The 22,974-nt window shown below is 46.9% G+C and overlaps 1 long non-coding RNA gene across 1 annotated transcript; it reads right to left on the reverse strand.

Annotated features, from left to right (window-relative positions):
- Positions 1-11,034: 11,034 nt before the first annotated feature.
- On the reverse strand, positions 11,035-22,250 carry LOC132208051 (uncharacterized). Its single transcript, XR_009444164.1, has 3 exons — positions 22,146-22,250; positions 15,329-15,597; positions 11,035-11,210 (listed from the first exon to the last, which is right to left on the reverse strand). It is a non-coding gene; the product is annotated as an uncharacterized LOC132208051 (long non-coding RNA).
- Between the last annotated feature and the right edge of the window lie 724 nt (positions 22,251-22,974).

The following is a 22,974-nucleotide window of genomic DNA, read 5'->3' on the forward strand; positions in this document are numbered from 1 at the left end:
ATTTGTAATTATTTACAGGTGCTCCCGGGAGTGTGTCAGTAGTTGCAGGCGGTCCCATGGAGAGTCAGTATTTACAGGGCGTCTCAGGGATTGTGTCAGGATTGACAGGGAGACTTGGGGAGAGCGTCAGTAGTTACAGGGGGGCCCGTGAGCTTTGTTTTTTCAGCGGGTGTTAGGGAGAGCTACAGTATTTCAAGGTGGTCCCAGGGAGTGTGCCAGTGTTTACAGGGATTCCAGGGGTGTGTGTCAGTATGCACCGAGCCCCTAGAAATTCTGACACGCTCCGCAGGACTCCCTGTAAATACTGACATAGTACCTGAGAATCCCTGAAAATGCCACCATACTCCCAGGGACCCTCTGTAAACGCTGACACATTTCCCAGGGCCCGCTTTATGTACTGAAAAATTCCCTCGGCCTCCTCTGTACACTGACACACATCCCCGGACCCTTGTACGTCTAGACACACTCTACACAACTAACCACAAATACTGGGATATCCCGTAAATACCGACACACACCTCACGACACACTGTAACTACTGTCACATTCCCTGGAATCCGCTGTAAATACTGAGAAACTCCCTGGGGCTGCATGTAAATACGGACACATTTCCCAAGGACCCCTCTAAACACGAACACATTCCCTGGGACTTCACCTAAACACTGACACATTCCACGGAACCCCCGTAAACACTGAGAAACTCCCAGGACCCCCTGGAAATAATTACACATTCCCCATTCCCCCTGTAAATACCGATACACACGCCGGAACTCCCGTAAACACTGACACATTCCACCCCCGGATACCGAAACTCTCCCTGGGACACCCTGCAAATACTGATGCAATCACCGGGACCCCTGTAAATTCTGTCACACTCCTCGGGAAGCCCTCTAAATACTGACATATTCCCTAGACACCCTTTAAATACTGGCAAAGTCCCAGAGAACCCCTGAAAATACTGCCACACTCCCCAGGACCCTTTGTAAATACTGATATATTCCCCGGGACCAGCTGCAAATATTGACACATTCCCTGTCCCCGCTTTCAGTACTGAGAAACTCCCTGGGACTCCCTGTATATAATGACACATTTCCCAGGGTCCCCTCCAAACACTGACACATTCCCCAGGAGCTCCTCCAAATACTGGCACACAGCCCCACACCCCTGTACAGACAAACTCCCTGCGACCCACTGGAAATCTTGACATACTCCCTGAGACCCCCTGGAAATACCGACACACCACCCCTCCCGGAAATACCAAAACACTGTAGGGATTCTCTGATTCTATTCTATGATGCCCTTGTCCTGTGAATGAATAAATAAAGAAACCTGGTGAAGCCGCCAAACAGCATAGCCAGCAAGTGATAGATACAGCAAAGTGATCCCACCATCACTGGATCAAATCTGAGCTCTGCAGTCCTGCCACATCTCGTCATTTACTGTGGTGCACAATTAAACAACTGATTGGACGTGAAGACTCCACACATATCCCCATCCTCAATGATGGAAGAGCCCAGCACATCAGTGCAAAAGATAAGGCTGAAGTATTCAGAGCAATCTTCAGCCAGAAGGACCAAGTGGATGATTCATCTCGGGCTCCGCCAGCATCACAGATACCGGTCTTCAGTAAATTCACTTCACCCCACGTGATGTCAGGAAACACTTGGAGACACTGGATACTGCAAAGCTCACAGGCCCTGACAATATTCTGGCAATAATACTGAAGACTTGAGCTCCAGAACGTGCCGCTCCCCGTGCCAAGCTGTTGCAGTGCAGTTTCAACACTGGTATCTACCCGACACAGTGGAAAATTGCCCACGTATGTGCTGGATTGCAAACATAGGACAAATCCAGCCTGGCCATATACTGCCCCATCAGGCTGTACTCAATCATCAGGAAAGTGATAGAAGGTGTCAGTAACATTGTTATCAAGCAGCACCTGCTCAGCGACGGCCAGTTTGGGTTGTCAGGGCAGCTCAGCTCCTGACCTCATTACAGCCTTGGTTCAAACATGGACAACACAGCTGCATTCCAGAGGGGAAGTGAGAGCTCCAGCCCTTTACAACAAGACTACATTTGACCAAGTGTGGCGTCAAGAAGCCCGAGCAAAACTGGACTCAATGGGTATAAGGGGACAAATTCTCCACTTGCTGGAGTCATACCTGGCACGCAGGAAAATGAATGATCTTATTGGAGGTCAGATATCTTAGCTCCAGGGGATCCCTGCAGGAGTTTCTCGGGGCAGTGTCCGAGATATAACCATCTTCAGCTGCTTCATCAATGAACTTGCGTTTATCATAAGGCCAGAAGTTGGGATGTTCCTGATGATTGCACAATGTTCAGCATCATTCATGATTCCTCAGATCCTAAAGCAGTCCTTGTCCAAATGCAACTAGATCTGGGCAATACCCAGGCTTGGTCAGACAAGTGGAAGTTACATTCACACCACAGAAATACCAGGCAATGACCGTCACCAACAAGAGACAACCCCCCCCGCCCGCCCCCCCCCCCCCCCACCGACAAACAATTTGTTACATTCACTGCATCCCACACTGTCACCGTCGTGGGGGTGAGCTTTGAACAAAAACTGAACCAGACTCACCACAAAAACACAGTGACTACAAGAGCAGGTCAGAGGTGAGGAATGCTGCGGCGACTAACCCACCTCCTGATTCCCCAGAACGTGTCCACTGTCTACAAGGCATAATTCAGGACAGTGATGGAACGCTCCCCATTTACCAGGATGGCCGCAGCTGTAACAACATGCAAGAAGCTTGACTCCATCCAGGACAAAGCAGCCCAGTTGACTGACACGATATCGACAATCATCCACTCCCTCCACCACCAATGATGAGCGGCCTCAGCAGCACTGTGTACGATCCACAAGATGCACGGCAGAAATTCGCCAAAGCTCCTCATGCAGGACCTTCCAAACCCATGACAGCTTCCATCTCGAAGGACAAGGGCATAAAGTACACGGGAACACCTCCTTCTATCCCACTCCAAGCCACTCGTGATTCTGATTTAGAAATATATCCGGAATCCTTCACTGCGACTGTTCAAAAGATGGGAATTCCCTCCCTCATGGCACTGTGGGGGCAACCCACAGCAGGCGAACTGCAGCGGTTCGAGAAGGCAGCTCACCACCAACATCTCCAGGGCAATTACGGATGGGCAATAAATGCTGGACCAGTCAGTGACACACACATCCAACAAATAATTGAAGAAACAAACTCTTATTAATTAGTGATTTTTCACAGTCTCACAGCCAGCCATGCCTCATATGCACACATCTTAGTGACAATGTGGTGACCGTAACCAGACCCACAGTGAGCCTGGGCTCATCCACACTCCTCCCAGTCACATTTCTGATTTGAAAAATACACCTTTTTCACAAGAAATCTCTTTGTATATGTACAATGTCACAACTGCAGTTGCGTTCTGTCCAGCTGCATATCAAATAAACAAATAAAGCATTGGACTTTGGCTCCACCCAATGAACCAAAGACCTCTCTTAGACATACAACAAAAATATTTACATACATGTGAGACACGGGGAGGGTCCGATAACTGAATGGACCCTCATTTATCTTCAGCAGGAAAACCTCAGACAGTGGTCCTTCCCGACTCTGCCTCGGCAGCAGCAGCCCCATCGTCCCAGTTATGCCCCAAGCTTTTAGTGCATCCCAGTTATGCCTCGTGGACACACCACCTGGTTACTGACAGGGAGCCTGGCAGCATCTACACGCTTCCGCGTCATGATGCGGTGACTGTAAATGGTCTCACAGTGGCCCTGGCCTCATTCGCATAACTCACAGGAAATCCTGCTTGACTGTAAACGGTCTGACAATTGCCCTCACCTCATTGACACACCTCCAGTAATTATACAGGGACACAAAACAGTCTCACACCGAGCATGGCCTTATTTACACTCCTCCCAGAAACTAAACAGTGATTGTCAACAGTATCACAGTGGGCCTGGCCTCATCTCCATGCTTCCGACTTACTATACGGTGACTGTGAACAGTCTCACAGCAAGTCTGTCCTCATCCGTGCACATCCCAATAACTATATGCTGAAGGTAAACATTGAGCCTGGCCTCATCCACACACTCCCTGCAGCTATACGGTAACTGTAAAAGGTCTCACACTGAGCCGAGAGAGAGAAGGAACTGCTCATGCTGGAGTCTGCGATAACTAGGTGTGGGCTGGATGAACACAGCACGACAGGCAGCATCAGAGCAGCAGGAAAGCTGATGTTTCGGGTTTCACCCACAGCCACTTCCAGGGCAGTGTACTGTGGCACAGGCCAACAAGGTGCACATAAACAATCTGACAGGATTCTCACCACCCGCCAATCTATGTTTTGTTGTTTGTTGGAAAGTTCTGATGATGACACATTGTACCAAATGACTTTGTCAGTCTGCTCTGGGAACTACACGACAGGATCCAGCCTCTCCTTTTCCCACAGGGTCTCGAGCACGCTGCGTGCTGACCACTACCTGATGGACTGGCGGTCAGACGTTTGTTTCTTTGCAAATTTCACAACAAAGGACATATGTTATAGAACGGTCCAACTACTTGGAGCTTTCCGTGGCAGAGAGGCCAGTCCCTTCGTTCGCAACACTGGGATCAGGTCGTACCTCAGTACCTAGTGACACTTGGTCTTTGCGTACTGAGAGTCTACACACAGCTTAATGCACAACAAGGTGGACATCAGGATGAGGGTGACATTGGGTCCGTTCTTCCCCCACTTAGCCAGAGCTTAGTACATGGAGTTGTTGCAGACACGGTCTATCTTAGGCTTCCAGTAGGAATGGAAGATGGCTCGGATGAGGGAAACAGTGCAGTGTGGGTGATGGGCCAGAACTGTGCCATGCACAACAACAGAGAGAGTGCCTCACACCTGATGACCAGGATTTTACCCACAATGTGCACCTCCCAAGGCTTTCTGCACGCCCCAGGCTCTCTGAACAGTGTGCCCAGCACTTTTGGGTAATCTGCCCTGACGGTGAAGGGAATGAAGGATCATTCAGGCCAGATCCCAAAGAACATGGCCTCACTCTTGTCTCGATTTACCGTGGCTCCCGAGGCCAGTTTGAAAGGGTCACAGATGCTCATGAACCCGCGCACTGACACTGGGGCTGAGCAGAGATTGGTGACATCGTTATCTTACAGGGACGCTTTGACCTGCAGGTCCGCTCTACCTGGAATAATCACACTTCTCAGGCTCACATCTTCACTGACGGACTCAGCAAAGGGCTCGATAGAGCACACAAAAAGGCACGAGAGAGTGGGCAGCCCTGCCAGACCCTGAATCTGATGGGTAAGCTCTGTGATTCCCATACGCAGATTGAGACTGCGCTAATGATGTCGGTGTAGATCTGTCGGGCCCAATTGCAGATTCTCTCCCCAAAGCCCATGTTGGTCTGCAATATCCTGCCAAAGGCCTTCTCTTGGTCCAGGCTGATGAGGCAGGTATCCACCCCTCTGTTCTGCCTGCCGGTGATCGTATCCCTAGGAGCGCGAGGCTCTCAGAGATCGTCCTGTCCGCTGCAGCACAGGTTTGGTCAGGGTCAATCACCAATCGCAGAGCAGACCTGACCCAGTTACACATGACTGAGACAGGATTTTGTAGGCTACATTCGCCAATTATATTGGTCGCTGATTTCTAACTTCCTCCCTCAATCCCTTCCACTTGCAGGTCAGGGTGATGATACCATTCCTCATGGATTCGCTCATAGTACCTGACAGAAGCATACTGTCGTACAGCTCCAGCAGGCCCTGGCCAATCAACTCCCCAAGAGCTAAATACAACTCGGCTGGAAAGGCATCACTTCCCAAAGTTTTATTCTTTTCTAAGGACTCGAAGGCCTTCACCAGCTCATCCAGAGATCATGGTCAGTCCAGGCTCTCCTGCTTGGTGTTGTCTAAGACCCCCAGGATCGAGGACAGGAATGTCTGGGTGTCATTGCGCTGGCTGTGGTCAGAGTGTCATACGGACTGGCTTGAAAGGATTTGCTGAGCTTCAGGATGTCAGATTGAGACAAACTTATCGAGCTATGTTCATCCTTCAGGCTGCTGAGCACAGAGCTCTCCTTTGGCATCTTCAAGAAGACGGAATGTGAACACATCTCATTAGGTCACATGCAGCTTTAAAGGACACTGATTTGGCCTCCATTGGAATACTGTATCTAATTCCAGTCTCCCTGCTGTAGGAAGGATGTTGTGAAACCGGAAAGGGTTCAGAAAAGATTTACAAGGATGGTGACTGGGTTGGAGGGTTAAAGCTAAAGGACGAGGCTGAATAGACTGGGTCTATTTTCCCTGGAGCATCAAAGGCTGAGGGATGACCTGATAGAGATTAGTAACAGCATGAGAGGCATGGATAGGGTTTATAGACATTGTCTGTTCCCTGGGGTGGGAGAGTCCATAACTGGAGGGCATAGGTTTAAAGTAACAGGGGAAAGATCTGACAGGGATTGAAGGTACATTATTTTCATGCAGAGGGTGGTGTATGTATGAAATGAGCTGCTAGAGAGAGGACTGGAAGCTGGTACAATTTCAACATTTAAAAGCCATCTGGAAGGGAAAATCAATAGGAAGAGTTTAGAGGGATATGGGCCAAATGCTGGCAAATGGGACTACATTTATTTAGGATATCGAGTCAGCATGAACACGTTGGACCAAACGGTCTGTTTCAGTGCTATCTGTCTCTGACTGTTATTCTCTCTTGCTCCACAGTGCAGACCTGAACCGCAAGATTGTCTTGGGGGCCTCCAAGGCAGAGAGTGGGGCTTGCTGCCTCGACACCTCCTGGGGCTCCTCCGTGACATTGACCCGATTGTCTGTCGGAAGAGTAGGTTTTGCACGGGTTTCTGGAGTTTGAACAGTTTTGCCCAACTCTCTCTCACCTTCTGAACACTTTTCAGGACAAAGAGCTTCTTGGAGTTCCCTTTGACTGCCTCCCACCAAGTGCAAAAAGGGTCTTCATTGTTCTCCAACCTGTGTGCTCTCTTTTGAGCTTCTTAATGATTTTTCTGGGGTCAACAGTTTCACATTCAGCTTCCATGTTCCCTTGCCAGCCCGCTGGTCATCCTGTAGGTGACAGTCAGCCAGCAGGAGGCAGTAGTCAGAGAAGAACACCGGCTTGACTTCAATGGATACGATCGAGGACGTGTGGGCGCAAACAGGAAATCTATCCAATGGGTGTATAGACCCATCTGGCTATGACCAGGCGTTTCTACTCTATGCTCAGTCTGCAGGGGTGCTGAAGATGTTATGCAGCTTGGCAACTTTAACTGTTTCCATCAGAAATCTGGACGTCGAGTCCAGTTCACTGTCATACCCTCCATATTGTTCATTCGTGCCGATGATGCAGCTGAAGTCTCTGGCCAGAATGACTGGCCTGGACATCACCAGCAGCAGTGGAAGCAGGACGGCCAACCCCTCACTCTTTCCCAGTGGGGTCTCCATGTTAATTACTCCGGGAAGCGTTTCTCTCTGAGCCTGGCCTGATCTGCACATCTCCCAGGAACTATACGGTAACTGTAAACAGTGTTAAAGTGAACCCGATTGATTCACCCTCCTATCAGTGACTTGCCAATGATTACTGCCTGTTTCAGAGTCAGTCTAGTCTGATCTTCTCTTCCTCAGAGTGAATCCTTTCTGTCCTCTTCCATTCAGCCCGTGCCTTTGCGACTACAGCCAGATTCCCCTTCAGGCTGCATTTCATTCTCCTCACTGTCTCGGTGCTGCCACATACATCACCTGTCTCTCCATTTCCCTCTGTAATAGTTCTTGTGAAACCCATCCCCCTCCCTGCCCCACCTTCCAGCTGCAATGTTGGAAGATCACCACATTGGGCATTGCAATTAGTGCTCCAGCTCATTCATATTTCTTCACAAAACTGAAACACAACTCATCAACAAGAGTAAGTGGCAGGCAAATGAGATACATCAGACATCTAAAAGCAGTTTGTTGTTCAAAAGTGGAACTAACTTTAATTTGTATGCGTACAATAGAATCAGGAAGAATAATACATATATAGCATGCAACTCATTTCACTGAACACATTTGTGCAAATAAATGATATCTCTGCAGTTCAACCAATTCCAACAGCATAACATCAGAGACAGAGCATTTGGAAATGATACAGAAATTTCAGATACTAATGATTGAAAGAGGAGTACAGATTAAGATTGGGGAAACTGAACATGGTGTACACACAAAAATCCATTTCGCAATTGGAATGCCTCATTCAGGCAATTACATCTCTCTCCCTCAGTCTCAAATGGTCTTCTTCCCATTCAATTTTCTTCCACTCTCTGGGCCACCCCCAATAAGCAGTTCCCTTCCCTCCCCAGTTTAGCCTCATGCCTTCCTTTACACTGGTATGGAATGGTATCTTTCTAGTACGTTTGATTTTCGATGAACACACCGCACTGGTTTGTGACCAGGTCGGCCAGTTGAACCTCACAGAATATGAGTTGCCTGATTGTTCCATATTAACAGCCCAAATCAGGGAGCCCTGGCTGACAGATAAGAAGTGAGGGTCAGAGATGCTGACACCCTGGCAACTATCTCTGAATGAGGCAGTGCTAAAGTTGAAGACAGTTCATTTGTAAATAAAAGTTGATTTGGAGATCGACAGTGGCCTCAGTGTATTTAAAATACATCTCCAGCACTGGGTTTGAATATTATTGTTATCCTTTTGTCGTCAAACATCTCTGTGGGCAGTGATCAGCAGGGTTATAACATGGAGATGTGGGAACAGGATTGTTTCGATTCCCTACAGTGTGGAAACAGGCCCTTTGGCCCAACAAGTGCACACCAAACCTTGGAGCATCCCACCCAGACCCACGCCCCTGAACACTATGGGCAATTTAGCATGGCCAATCCACCGAGCGTGCACATCTTTGGACTGTGGGAGGAGACCGGAGCACCTGGAGGAAACCCACGCAGACACAGGGACAAGGTGCAAATTCCACACAGACAGTTGCCTGAGGCTGGAATTGAACCTGGGTCCCCAGTGCTGTGAGGCTGCAGTGCTAACCGCTGAGCCACCGTGCCCCCCCATATCGTGTTGCTTTTGCACAATCTTTGATGAAGAGGAAAATGCCACTGACAATGGGAACTGCAGATGCTGGAGAATCCAAGATAACAAAGTGTGGAGCTGGATGAACACAGCAGGCCAAGCAGCATCTCAGGAGCACAAAAGCTGACATTTCGGGCCTAGACCCTTCATCAGAGAGGGGGATGGGAGAGGGAACTGGAATAAATAGGGAGGGGGGGGATGCGGACCGAAGATGGAGAGAAAACAAGATAGGTAGAGAGGAGAGTACAGGTGAGTAGGTAGGGCGGGGATAGGTCAGTCCAGGGAAGATGGACAGGTCAAGGAGGCAGGATGAGGTGGTAGGTAGGAAATGGAGGTGTGGCTTGAGGTGGGAGGAAGGGATGGGTGAGAGGAACAACATGTGAGGGAGGCGGAGACAGGCTGGGCTGGTTTTGGGATGCAGTCGGGGGAAGGGAACAGCTGGGCTGGTTTTGTGATGGAGTAGGGGGAGGGGAAGAACTGGGCTGGTTTTGGGATGCAGTTGGGGAAGGGGAGATTTTGAAGCTGGTGAAGTCCACATTGATACCAGAGATAATGGGAACTGCAGATGCTGGAGAATTCCAAGATAATAAAATGGGAGGCTGGATGAACACAGCAGGCCAAGCAGCATCTCAGGAGCACAAAAGCTGACGTTTCGGGCCTAGACCCTTCATCAGAGAGGGGGATGGGGAGAGGGAACTGGAATCCAGTAACTGGAATCTCATAATAAAGGGAGTATGTCTGAAAGTCGTCTCATACGAAGGAAAACAGACTTGCTCCAGGAAAGCTGCTAAAATATATCAAAAAAAAGTGAAATGATTCTAGAAATTTCTGCAACACAAAGATCAAAGGAAACAATAGTTTGATGAACACACTGTTAAGTGTTGCACTTACACATCACATTTTGGAAAACAAACCACACTGATTTTCTACTTTATAAAAAAAAAATGTTCCAAGTCTTCATTCTGCAGCAGAGAACTGAAAAAGTGTAGACTTTTAACCTGCATAGAAAGTATGTGCGGAAGTTAAAACAAACAAAAAAAAGCCACTTCTGTCCTAAAAAGACAATATCATATGACAAAAAGGCAGGGAAGTTGGAGAATGCAGCATCATGCTTCCTGCAGAGATCAAGTTTTGTCTGTGTCGTAAAAAACAAAAGAACTGTGGACACTGTAAATCAGCAACAAAAGCAGAAGTTGCTCGAAAAGCTCAGCAGGTCTGGCAGCATCAGTGAAGAGTGAGATCTGAGGAAGGGTCACAGGACGCGAAACATTAACTCTGACATTGTCTACGTCATAGTGAGTTATGTCTATTGCTTCAGCAAAATCCAACCAACTCTGAATGAAAATCAATGCTTAAGAAATATCCAAAACATCCGCTGTCCCCGTTGTGGCTTCCTCTACATTGGGGAAACGATGCAGAGGCTTGGGGACCGCTTTTCAGAACACCTACGCTCAGTTTGCAGGAAACAACTGCACTTCCCAGTCACTAACCATTTCAACTCCCCCTCCCATTCCCGAGAGGACATGTCCAACCTGGGCCTCCTGCAGTGCCATAATGACGCCACCCCAAGGTTGCAGGAACAGCAACTCATGTTCTGCTTGGGAACCCTGCAGCCCAATGGTATCAATGTGGATTTCACAAGCTTCCAAATCTCCTGTCCTGCCACTGCATCCCAAAACCAGCCCAGCTCGTCCCCGCCTCCCAAACCTATTCTTCCTCTCACCCATCCCCCCTCCCACCTCATGCCGCACCCCGATTTCCCCTCATCCCGCTCCCTTGACCTGTCCGGCCTCCCCAGACTGACCTATCCCCTCCCTGCCTCCATACCCATACTCTCCTCTCCACCTATCTTCTCCTCCATCCATCTTCCATCCGCCTCCCCCTCTCTCCGTATTTGTTTCAGAACCCGCACCCCCTCCCCATTTTCTGAAGGTGGTTCTCGGCCCGAAACGTCAGCTTTTGTGCTCCTAAGATGCTGATTGGCCTGCTGTCTTCATCCAGCTCCACACGTTGTTATCTCGCATTCTCCAGCATCTGCAGTTCCCATCATCTCTCCAAAACAAAGGCTGCTGTCTTTCAAAACCCAATCTCAGATTTTGAAGATAGTCCTTACCCTGAAAAAATACCAAATATGTATAAAGAGGAAAACTGGAGGTGAAACCATTCAAAAAATTTTCATTGGCACAACAAATGTTCCAACTGTAAAAGCAGGTTAAGCACCTGTATATAAGGAAACTGTACTCAAACTTTAAACAGACACTTACAGCCAACAAATGTGAGAAATATCCATTTCTTGCTGGATTACCAATTTTGCTGTTGGGAAAATAGGCCTCGGCTTAGCAATGTGCATTCAAACAAGATAGCACCCTCTCAGAACTCAACACTCACAGTCGTAGAGTTCTGTTTTCACAGGTTGGAGTATAATAGCATCAAGCACAATACACCAAATCTTCTTTGGTACCTTTTCCTTCCATAAAACTGCTTTTTGTAGATGCGCACAGAATTCATTTTATACACGTTGAACAGTTGCTAAGTTCAAGACGCCAGTTCCAGCACTTTGACTTGCATCTGCTTCATCATCCAAACAGAACAAAATAAAGACCCACTCCTTGTAAGTCACGTTTTCCATTTTTAGTGACAAGGTGAAGTGCGAGAACTGCTCACTTGATGTTAAAATCTCTTAAGTATGTGCCTATATATTTCAATTCTGTGAAATATGTGGAATGAGTTCGAGAGAAGGATTAATTTTGTTGCGCTGGGAGAGAGCTGGGACAGTTAAAATAGGTTGAATGGCCTCCTCCCATGCTAAAAATGTCCATAACTGTTCTTGGCCCTGCTAAATTGAAGTGGCCATCCTTTCATTGTGACTGTGAGACGCAGCATGTTACGATAGATGGCACCATGAAGAAATCCTTTGTTATTAATGAATTTTTCAGCACTCGGCATTCTTCCGAAGTCAAATGTTCGACATATACCTGTTGCGCTGACTTGGTTCCAAACAGTTATAATGTGGAGGTGCTGGTGTTGGACTAGGATGGACAGAGTCAGAGCTCACATGACATCAGGTTATAATCTGACAGGTTTATTTGAAATCATACAAGCTTTCGGAGTGCAGTCCCTTCATCAGGTGCGGTCAGGGAGGTAAACACACAGACACACAATTGATAAGCAGACAGATCAAAACATCATACAACTGGTGTGAGTGGAGTGTCAGATAATAAGTCTTCATCCAGGATGTTTGTTTGTTTGCAGATATTTTGTTGAAGAAACACACAACTTGTAGTTACAGTCAGTGTGGTATCTTATAAATTCTTGCTTTTGAAATAAAGGTTAAAACTCTAAGACAGATTCTGAACTCAAGCCTCTAAACTACAAGTCAGAGTCTGACCTGAGATGTCACCTTTTGTACATTCCTGTTGCGCTGCCTGATTATCATGACAACACAGCACTGACATTGGCTTTATAAACGCTTTACTTGCCTCTAACACTCTTGGTCACCTGTATAGAGTTATTATCTGACACTCCACTCACGCCAATTCTATGATCTTTTGATCTCTCTGCTGATAAGCTGTGTCTCTCTGTGGTCACCTCACTAACTGCACCTGATGAAGGGGCTGCACTCCAAAAGCTTGTGTGATTTCAAATGAACCTGTTGGACGACAAGCTGGTGTCATGTGACTCTGACTTCAAACAGTTATAGAATGTGTTTTCAATCCTATCGTGATTTGACAATAAGTCAACTTCTTAAAATTTATAAAGTGAGAATGTCAAGTGAAGTATGTCTAACCTTGAGCGCTTAAAAAAGGAAATATTACAACCATAGTCTAGTCAGACAGTAAAGACAGAAGGAATGATTGAATCGACTGTGTCTGACACCACACAATTAATCCCCCTGATGGAAGAAAGGTTGGCTGCGTTCTCTTTCTTCAGGAACATCCAGCTAGTACCACCTGACTACTGCTTGTTTTATTCATCTGGTGTTCCATCGAATTCCTTGCAGTCTTGGTCAAACCTTCATGTAATTTATTTAAATTTTCAATAAAATAAATTTAACTTTATATTCCACAATTTTAACATCTCCTTTTAAGGTTTGAACGGTTCACTTCGTACACTGCACATGTTGTGTCAATAATTGGAGAACATGGTGGAAAAATCAAGATATATTGACAAGTAAACAAATGGCTAACTTCTGTTTCCTCGTCAGTAATGCCTTTTGAACAGAACATAAAGTTGCGCAACTATGTAGAGATAACAATTTAAAACTGGGAAGACCACTTTGTGGTCCCCACACCAATCTCGATTCACGACCTACTGATTGCATTACTCCGCCTTGGCAACAATGTAATATTACACTTGTCTCAGCACAACCTTGGCATCTTGTTTATCCCATGATGAACGTCCGACCACACATTCATGCAATCCCTAAAGCTGTCTCTTTACATCTTTTCAATCCTGCCTACCTGTCTTTTGTCTCGGCTCATTCGCAGTGAAACCTTCACCTGGAACTACTTCACTTCTGGACCTGACAATTCCAAAGCATTCCCTGATGGAGACCCACATTTGTCCATTGAACACTTGAGGTCGTCTAAAACTGCACTGCCTGAGTCTCAACTTGAACCAATTCCTATTCTCTGTACTTTCTACCTGACTGATACTGTTAACAGTAATTTTATTAAATTCTCATTTTTGTTTACAAATCGTTACTTGGCTATGCCTATCGCTATTTTGGTAATCTCCACCAGTCCAACCATACTTCAGGATATCTGCACTCGTCTAATTATGTCCTCTTGCCCACTCTTGATTTTAAACGCCCCACTACTAGTTGCCAAACATTTAATTGTGTCGGCTTCAAACCCAAGAAGAGACTTCCTGCACCTTCAGCGAGCAAACTCACATCCAGAACCTCAACCCAAGCAACAAATCCTCTCAAAACTCGCTAACTTCCTACACCTCTTAGCCTCTGTACATTTCCTCTTTTAAGGCATTTTTTCAAACAATCCTCTTTCATCAAGCTCTTGATCATCAGAACTATCAACTTAATAAGGCTCAGTTGTATTCTGGGGTCGTTAATACTCCAATCAGACGCCTTCAAAGTTTCCCTCCATTAAAGAGATTTTATAAGTGGTTGAAGTCATTGCCAAGCAGAGGGGGACGAATTGGGGAGTTATTTCAAAGAGCTACGATATGCCAAACAACCTCCTTCCACACTGGCCAACTCTGATTGTACAAAAACAAAAATGATTTTCAGACTTGGGAAGATCCCTCAAAAATGTCACAAGTAACCAGCTTTTGGGCAGAGTCAAGCTGCTGAGATGATAGACCAGGATTTAGGGGTACCAGGAGTGATAATATGCTGAACACAATCAAATTTTGAGGTTGTAGAATGATGTGGTCTTCGGCATTTTTGACACTTGGACCATTTTCCTTCCTTTCCACAGAACAAGTCAAATAGCGGCAGCACAATGTTGCATGGCCGCTCAAGCTTGCTCCACCGTCGATGATGATTGTGGCTGGTCTTCCACATCAATTCAACTTTTGCTCATATCTCATCCTCTTTTCAAAACATCGATCTATTCACGTGTAGTATCCCTCTTGCTAACTTAATGAGAATTCATTCCAATCAATGAACTCCTAACGCTGACCCACCCCAGGTCAAAAAATTCAGCTGAGATCAGGAACTGATCTCGCCTGTATGGCTGAGCTGGCTTTTAAAAAGTTTGCCGGTGAGAGAGTCCCAGTGAGAAACATTCATTAAAAAAAAATAATTGCATGGATGGCTTCCAATCCTAAACTCTATTCAAATTCAGTTGGTTTGTGATGCAGAGTGATGCCCTGCACAGAGGGCTCAATTGCCACACCAGTGAGCTGACCACAAAGAGTCTTCGCCTCAACCCCTCTACTTCCCTGAGGCATGGTGATCTTCAGGTTAAATCATAACCAGTTGTTTCTCTCGAAGGAGTCGCCAAATGGCGTGCTAAGACTTTACCTTTAACCCTGATAACATGGCAACAAGCAGATAACTCAGCTGATGTCACTGACTAACAGAATCCTCAACTATACTCATATTAACGATGTGATGTCATCAGAAGGCATGCTCAACTAAGTTTTAATTTGCAAATTAAGTTAACAACCATTCAATCAATATGACTGAAGTACTCATATTACTGATCGTCTCGATACAACATTGTGGTTACATCTGTTCATAAGTGAAGTGTAATGTAATTGCACTTACTGTGGTTTTATCAATGTGATCCTGCAATGAGTCAATAAGCAGGTCACCCACAGGTTGCCAATCAGTGTGGACCCCCTCAGCTGTTATCACATGAGCCTCAAGATCATCCAGAGCTTTCAGCAGTTCTTGAAGTTTCTCCAACGCCTTTTCCACCTGTTTCTGCCAGTTGCTCGCACGGATTTTCAGTTGTTCCCAATTTTCCTTCACTTCTATTGACTGTTTGCGGACAGCTTTGGCAATTCTCTAGGCTCTCTCTTCCGGGGCAGGTTCTGGAAATATGGAATGCAAATAATTTATCAACTATTCATGATTTTGATCGATAGATTTTCTTTCTAATCCCCTTTCCTTTAAAAGGTTTCTATGGACTTTCTCCTGAAATTGGGATATATAGTATAAGACGAAAGATTTTGGTGCAGGCACATCAATGATAAATTCTGTAATGAGCTGGCAGGTCGCGGAGCCATTAACAGAGAATCACAGACAACCAATACAAAGCCAAATAAAATTCTGCAGATATTTGAAATTTGTCACTACCAAGGAAACTTTAAAGAAGGAAAAGGATTAGTGACTAAATGGGTACAATTCTCAACAAAAGATTTGAAAAATCCTTTCAGGATATCTTTCATAGCTATGAGACAAACATCCAACACAAACCAACTTTCATCTTTCAGGACTGGCAAGTTAGAATGACAAACCCAAAGTCTACCCTGCATAGTTCGCTCTAGAACTCACTTAATGAGGTTGTTAAGAGATGTAGAGATAACAAAGTGTGCAGCTGGATGAACACAGCAGGCCAAGCAGCATCTGAGGAGCACAAAAGCTGCCATGTTGGGCCGAGACCTTTCATCAGAAAAGGGGGAGGGGGAGAGAGTTCTGAAATAAATAGTGAGAGAGGGGGAGGCGGATCAAAGATGGTTAGAAGAGAAGATAGGTGGAGAGGAAACAGACAAGTTAAAGAGGTGGGGATAGAGCCAGCAGAGGTGAGTGTAGGTGGGGAGGTAGGGAGGGGATAGGTCAGTCCGGGGAGGATGAACAGGTCTCCGGGGCGGGAAGAGGTGAGGAGGTAGGAAATGGGGGTGGGGTTTGAGGTGGCAGGATGGGATAGGTGGGCTGGTTTTGGGATGCGGGAGGGGGAGGGGTGATTTTGAAGCTTGTGAAGTCCACATTGATACCATGGAGTGCAGGGTTCCCAAGCGCAATATGAGGTGCTGCTCCTGCAACCTTCAGGTGGCATCGTTGTGGCACTGCAGGAGGCCCAGGATGGACATGTTACCTGAGGATTGGTAGGGAGAGTCGAAACAGTTCGCGACTGGGAGGTGCAGTTCTTTAGTGCAAACTGAGCACAGGTGAAGCGGTCCCCAAACCTCTGTTTGGTTTCCCCGATGTAGAGGGGGCCACAATGGCAACAGTGGATACAGTCTACCACATTAGCAGATGTGCAGGTCAACATCTGTTTGATGAGGAAATTCTTCCTGGGGCCTGGGATGGGGGTGAGGGGGGAGGTATCGGGACCAGTGAATTTTAAACGTTGTGATGACAACATTTATGGATATGCAGGGAAAAGTGCTGGGTGTAGGGAGTGCTAGAGGGGAGTGTGGAGTGGATAACGGGGTCACCTAAGGGTGGTGGGAAAAATGTCTTTGGTGGTGGGGTCGGATTGCGGATGGCAGAAGGGTCGGAGGACGACGCATTGAATCCGGATGTTGGTGGGGTGGTACGTGAGGGCGAGGAGGACACTGTTTTGGTAGTTATTATGGGGTGCGGGTGTGAGGGATGAGTTGTGGAAAACGCGGGTGACACGGTCGAGGGCGTTTTTGACCACTGAGGAGGGGGAAGTTCCGGTCCTTGAACAACCCTCAACAGTTTCTCTTTCAATTCCTCCCACTTCCTACAGACAAAGAGGGTGGCTAGGGTAGCCAAATGGGCCCAAGCTATGCCTGCCTCTTTGCAGGTTACATGGAACGCTCCCTCTTCCGTACCTACATTGGCCCTCAACCCCACCTCTTCCTCCGTTACATTGATGACTGTATCGGCACCGCCTCGTGTTCCCACAAGGGGCTCGAACAGTTCATCCACTTCACCAACACCTTCCTCCCGAACCTGAAGTTAACCTGGACAATCTCTGATACCTCTCTCTCCTACCTGGACCACTCTATTTCCAACCACTGAGAAACAAATATCCATTTCAACTCCACCAATTCCCACAACTACCAAGATTACACCTCCTCCCACCATATTCCTGCAACAACTCATCCCCTATTCCCCATTCCTTTGCCTCTGCATCTGCACTCCCAGGATGAGGTATTCTATTCCTGTATATCTCAGATGTCCTCATTTTTCAAGGACCACAACTTGCCCCGCTCTGTGGTTGATAACGCCCTCGACCGTGTCTCCAGCATTTCCTGCAACAAATCCCTCTCACCCCACCCCGCAACAACAACCAAAACAAAGTCTCCCTCGTCCTGACGTACCACCCCACCAACCTCCGGATACAACGCATCATCCTTCGAAACTTTCAGATTCTCTGGGAGGCTACGGAGGAGGTGGCGGAGCCTTTGGCCTTGATCTTTGAGTCCTCATTGTCTACAGGTTTCGTACCAGAAGGCTGGAGGGTTGCAAATGTTGTGCCCTTGTTCAAAGAGGGCAGTAGAGATGACCCAGGTAATTACAAACCCAGTGAGCCTTCCGTCTGTTGCAGGAAAAGTTTTGGAAAGGATTATAAGAGAGAGGATTTATAATCATCGAGCAAGCACCAATTTGATGGGAGATAGTCAACATGGATTTGTCAAGGGCAGGTCGTGTCTCACAAGCCTCATTGAGTAATTTTGGAAGGTGACCAAGCACGTGGATGAGGGTCGGGCAGTTGACGTGGTGGACATGGACTTCAGTAAAGCCTTCGATAAGGTTCCACATGGTAGGCTATTGGAGAAAACATGGAGACATGGGATTGAGTGAGATTTAGCAGGTTGGATTAGAAACTGGCTTTGGCTAAGGAGGCAACCAGTGGTGGTTGATAGAAAATATTCAGCCTGGAGTCTGGTCACTACTGGTTTGTCTCAAGGATCTGTTTTGGGACCACTGCTGTTTGTCATTTTTATAAATGACTTGGACGGAGGCATTGGTAGATCGGTTAGTAAGTTTGCAGATGACACTCAAGTCGGTGGAGTGGTGGACAATGTGGAAGAATGTTGCAGGTGACAGGTAGACTTGGATGAACTGCAGAATTGGGCGGAAAGGTGGCAGATGGAGTTCAATGCGGATAAATGTGAGGTGATTCACTTTGGGATGAATAATAGGAAGGCAGAATATTGGGTCAATGGAAAGATTCTTGGTAGTGTTGCTGTGCAGAGGGTGTCCATCTATGTCGATCCCTGAAAATTGCCATCCAGGTTGACAGTGCTGTGAAGAAGGCTTACGGTGTTTTAGGTTTTATCGGCAGTGGGATTGAGATCCAGAGCAACTGTCCAAAAAGCTGGTGCGGTCTCATTTGGAATATTGCGTACAGTTCTGGTCGCCCCATTACAGGAAGGACGTGGAAGCATTGGAAAAGGTGCAGAGGAGATGTTGCCTGGTCCGGAGCGAAGGTCTTCTGAAGAAAGGCTGAGGGACTTGGGTCTGTACTCATTGGAGAGAAGGTGGTTCAGAGGGGATTTAATGGAGTCATACAAGATGATCAGTGGATGAGACAGGGTGGACAGTGTGGGTCTTTTTCCGAGGATGATGACGTCAGCTTGTATGAGGGGGCACAGCCAAACAGTGAGGGATAAAAGATTTGAGATAGATATCAGAGGCAGGTTCTTTACTCAGAGAGTGGTAAGGATGTGGAACCCCCCTGCCTGACAATGCAGTTAGCTCAGCCACATTAGGGGCATTTCAACAGTCCTTGGATAAGCATATGGATGATAATGGGATCGTGGGGGATGGGCTTAGATTAGTTCACTGGTCCATCCACATCATCGCAATGAGCAAAAAAGCACACCGTTGTCTCGACTTGCCAGGAGGCTAAGGCAATTCCGTGTGCCCACAAGGGCAACTTTCATTGATGTACCACAGAAAGCATCCTATCTGGATGCATGTCACAGCACGGTTCCTCTCGCAAAACAATCCCTAATTATTATGGCTCCTGCCTTTCTTCTTCCAGGCAGAATTGGTTCTGCTTTGTCATAAATAATTCGGGAGAAAATCCACGCTCAGTCTGAGTTAATTCTTCCAACAATTCAGATACCATGGAATACTGAGCAATGAGTTGGTGTGTGAGAAAAAGAGAGACAGAGAGAGAGAGAGACAAAGCCAGAGAGGTTGGGGGGGTGGGGGAGGGAGACAGAGAGAGACAGCGCGCGAGAGAGAGAGAGAGCGCGAGAGAGAGAGAGAGCGAGAGCGAGAGAGAGAGAGAGAGAGCGAGAGAGAGAGAGCGAGAGAGAGAGAGCGAGAGCGAGAGCGAGAGAGAGAGAGATGGGCGATGAGGGAGAGAGGTAGAGACAGACAGACAGAATAGGTGACAGAATGTGAGTGTGTGAGCGCCTGCATCAGACAGTGAGAGAGATGTTGCTGAGGTGGAGATAGTTGAGAGTGTCCATCACCAACAATCTCTCCTGGTCCACCCAGATCGTCGCAATGGGCAAAAAAGCACACCAAATGTCTCTATTTCCCCAGCAGGCTAAGGTAATTTGGAGTGTCCACAAGGTCAACTTTCATTCATGTACCAGAGAAAGCATCCTATCTGGATGCATGTCACAGCATGGTTTGGCAACAGCTCTTCCTAAGACCACAAGAAACTACAGAGTCATGAACACAGCATAGTCCATCATGCAAACCAGCCTTCCATTCGTCGATTCCACCTCTACTTCCCGCTGCCTCGGGAAAGAAACTGACATAATCAAAGGCCCTTCTCACCCCACAATTACACTCTCTTCTCCCTTTTTCTGAAGGGAAGATGTAAAAAAAGTTTGTATACATGCGTGAAAAGATTCAAGAACAGCTTCTTCACTGCTGTTATTGGACATCTGAATAGGACACTGAAAAGCTTAAATCTAATTTTGATCTTGCTCTCTGTGCATCTTCTCTGTAGCTGTCACTATGTTCCGTTTCACGAATGCGCCTTGTTTGATATCACCTGTCTATACTGCATGCAGAAGAAAACTTTTCACTGTACCTGGGCACATGTGACAATGATGACTCAAATCAAGATAATAAAATGTGAAGCTGGATGAACACAGCAGGCCAAGCAGCATCTCAGGAGCACAAAAGCTGACGTTTCGGGCCAAGACCCTTCATCAGAGATGCTGCTTGGCCTGCTGTGTTCATCCAGCCTCACATTTTATTATCTTGGATTCTCCAGCATCTGCAGCTCCCATTATCTCTGACTCAAATCAAATTGATTGTGTGCAAGAGAGAGGTGAGCATATGATTGTGCTCAAGAGTGCAAAGACAGTGCATGAAAGTGTGTGTGTGCGCACGACAGAATGTGTGTGCCAGTGACTGTGCTTGAGAGTGTGTGAAAGGGAGTTAGCACAAGAAGGGAGTGTTACAGCATGCATGAGGGCGTGAGTGTGTCTGTAAGTGTGAGTGAGCTTGACAGCAAGTGAATTTGCAAACTTAAGTGTGTGAAGGAGAGATTTGTGGTAGTGTGTGTGTACTTGAGAGTAAGAGCATTGGCAAAAGATCCTGCGACAGTGCATGCAAGTGTGCCACAGAATGTGTGCAAGACCGTGTACGACTGTGTGACGGTATGGAGTATGAATGAGTGAGAATGTGACAGAGTGTGTTCGTGAGAGACTGTGTTCCTGACTTTTTTTTGTGTGTGTGTGTAGTGTGTTTGTGCATGAGGGACAGAATATGCATGTGCAACATAGTGTGACTGTGAACCTCTGTTGGTGCCTGTGAGTGAAGTGATGGGGGAGAACAGGGCGAGGAGAGATAAAGACTGACAGAGAGAGAGAGACAGGAGAGAGAGAGCGAGAGAGAGAGAGATGGGGGGGAGAGAGAGAGGGGGGAGAGAGAGAGAGAGAGAGAGAGAGAGAGAGAGAGAGAGAGAGGGAGAGAGAGGGAGAGAGAGGGAGAGAGAGGGAGAGAGAGGGAGAGAGAGGGAGAGAGAGAGAGGGGGAGAGAGGGGGAGAGAGGGGGAGAGCATGAGAGAGAGATGAGATGAGGAATTAGAAATGATGAGTGGTCAATACCTGGAGGAAAAAAAGAACAGTGTGTGAGTGTTAAGAGAAGCCGCTGGATGTAATATGGAGGCTATTGTTTTATTGATTGTACTCAATGAAAAGCAAGTGTCACCTCTCAGTGTTAGGGGACAGGAGATGTGCATAAGAGAAGGAGATATAGTCAGCCTTGTCAGAGACAGCAGACATGTTGCAAATGCATAGAAACTGACATTAAAGCTTTCTTGTCAATGTGTAAAGAGGTGAGACAAATATGATGAGTCAATATTGTACCTTTGCGCTCAGTAAAATCATGGAATCATGAATCAGAGAACCCTTACAGTGTGGAAACAGGTCGGTCAGCCCAACATGTCCACACTGCCCCTCACAGCATCCCACCCAGAGCCATCCACCTATAACTCACCTAACCTACACATCACTGAACACCTTGGGAAATTTAGCATGGCCAATCCACCGACCTTGCACATCTTTTGACTGTGGGAGCAAACTCGAGCACCTGGAGAAAACCCATGCAGGCACATGGAGAATGTGCAAACTCCACACAGAAAGTCACCAAAGGGTGGAATTGAGACAGCGGTGTTAACCAGAACCACTGTGCTCTATATTATGTGAATTCAGCTGCAAGCATTTTTTTTTAAAGAAGGGAAACTTACCATCGTCACAGGATGAGAGTGGTTTCAATCTTCTATCAGCTTTGAGAACCTTATCCATATCTGCCTTCACAAGGGCAAGGTGATGGTAATGGTGTGAGACCGGTTAGTATGCAGCAGCTCGCCATGTAAAAAATTAACGGCACTTTCATTGCTTTTTTCCTAGGGGCATAACAGAAAGACAAGAACATGAAAAAATCCTGAAATCTTTCTCCAATTTCAATCTCAAAGGGACCATCCGTTCCTCAAAAGTCATAACCAAACTGAACATGGGCCTCCTGCAGTGCCACAAATGATGCCACCCCAAAGTTGCAGGAACAGCAACTCATATTCCGCTTGGGAACCCTGCAGCACAATGGACATGGCTGACAGCTCTGTCAACCACGAATGCAAGGAATGCTCAGTTGAGGAGGAATGCAGACATTTCGGAATCCCTCCAGCAGAAGATGATATCATTAGAACAAATGGATCTGCCTGGACAGTCCTGTTTGTAGATTTTGGGAAGTAAGACTCTATTGTTTGTCATCAAGGATATGGTTGAGTGATCATATTCAGACTGAAGAGACCAAGAATGTGAGGCTGGAGAATGGGTGCAGAACCATGCCTCTCGGAATTCCTGTGCGTGTCTATGCTTGGCTTGGGCTACTACGGTTACCTTGTCGCAGTGTCCTCTGAGAGGCGTGATTCTCCACCCATAATGCAACCAACAAACAGATACAATTGGGCCCCCACACACAAACCCATACAGATCAAAACCGGAAATGACAGTACTCATGGTAACAGACTGGACAGTGTCAATTCCAGACAGAGTAGAATAACATCGTTTCATTGG

This window comes from Stegostoma tigrinum, unplaced genomic scaffold, assembly GCF_030684315.1.
Source record: "Stegostoma tigrinum isolate sSteTig4 unplaced genomic scaffold, sSteTig4.hap1 scaffold_271, whole genome shotgun sequence".
NCBI classification, from domain to species: domain Eukaryota; kingdom Metazoa; phylum Chordata; class Chondrichthyes; order Orectolobiformes; family Stegostomatidae; genus Stegostoma; species Stegostoma tigrinum.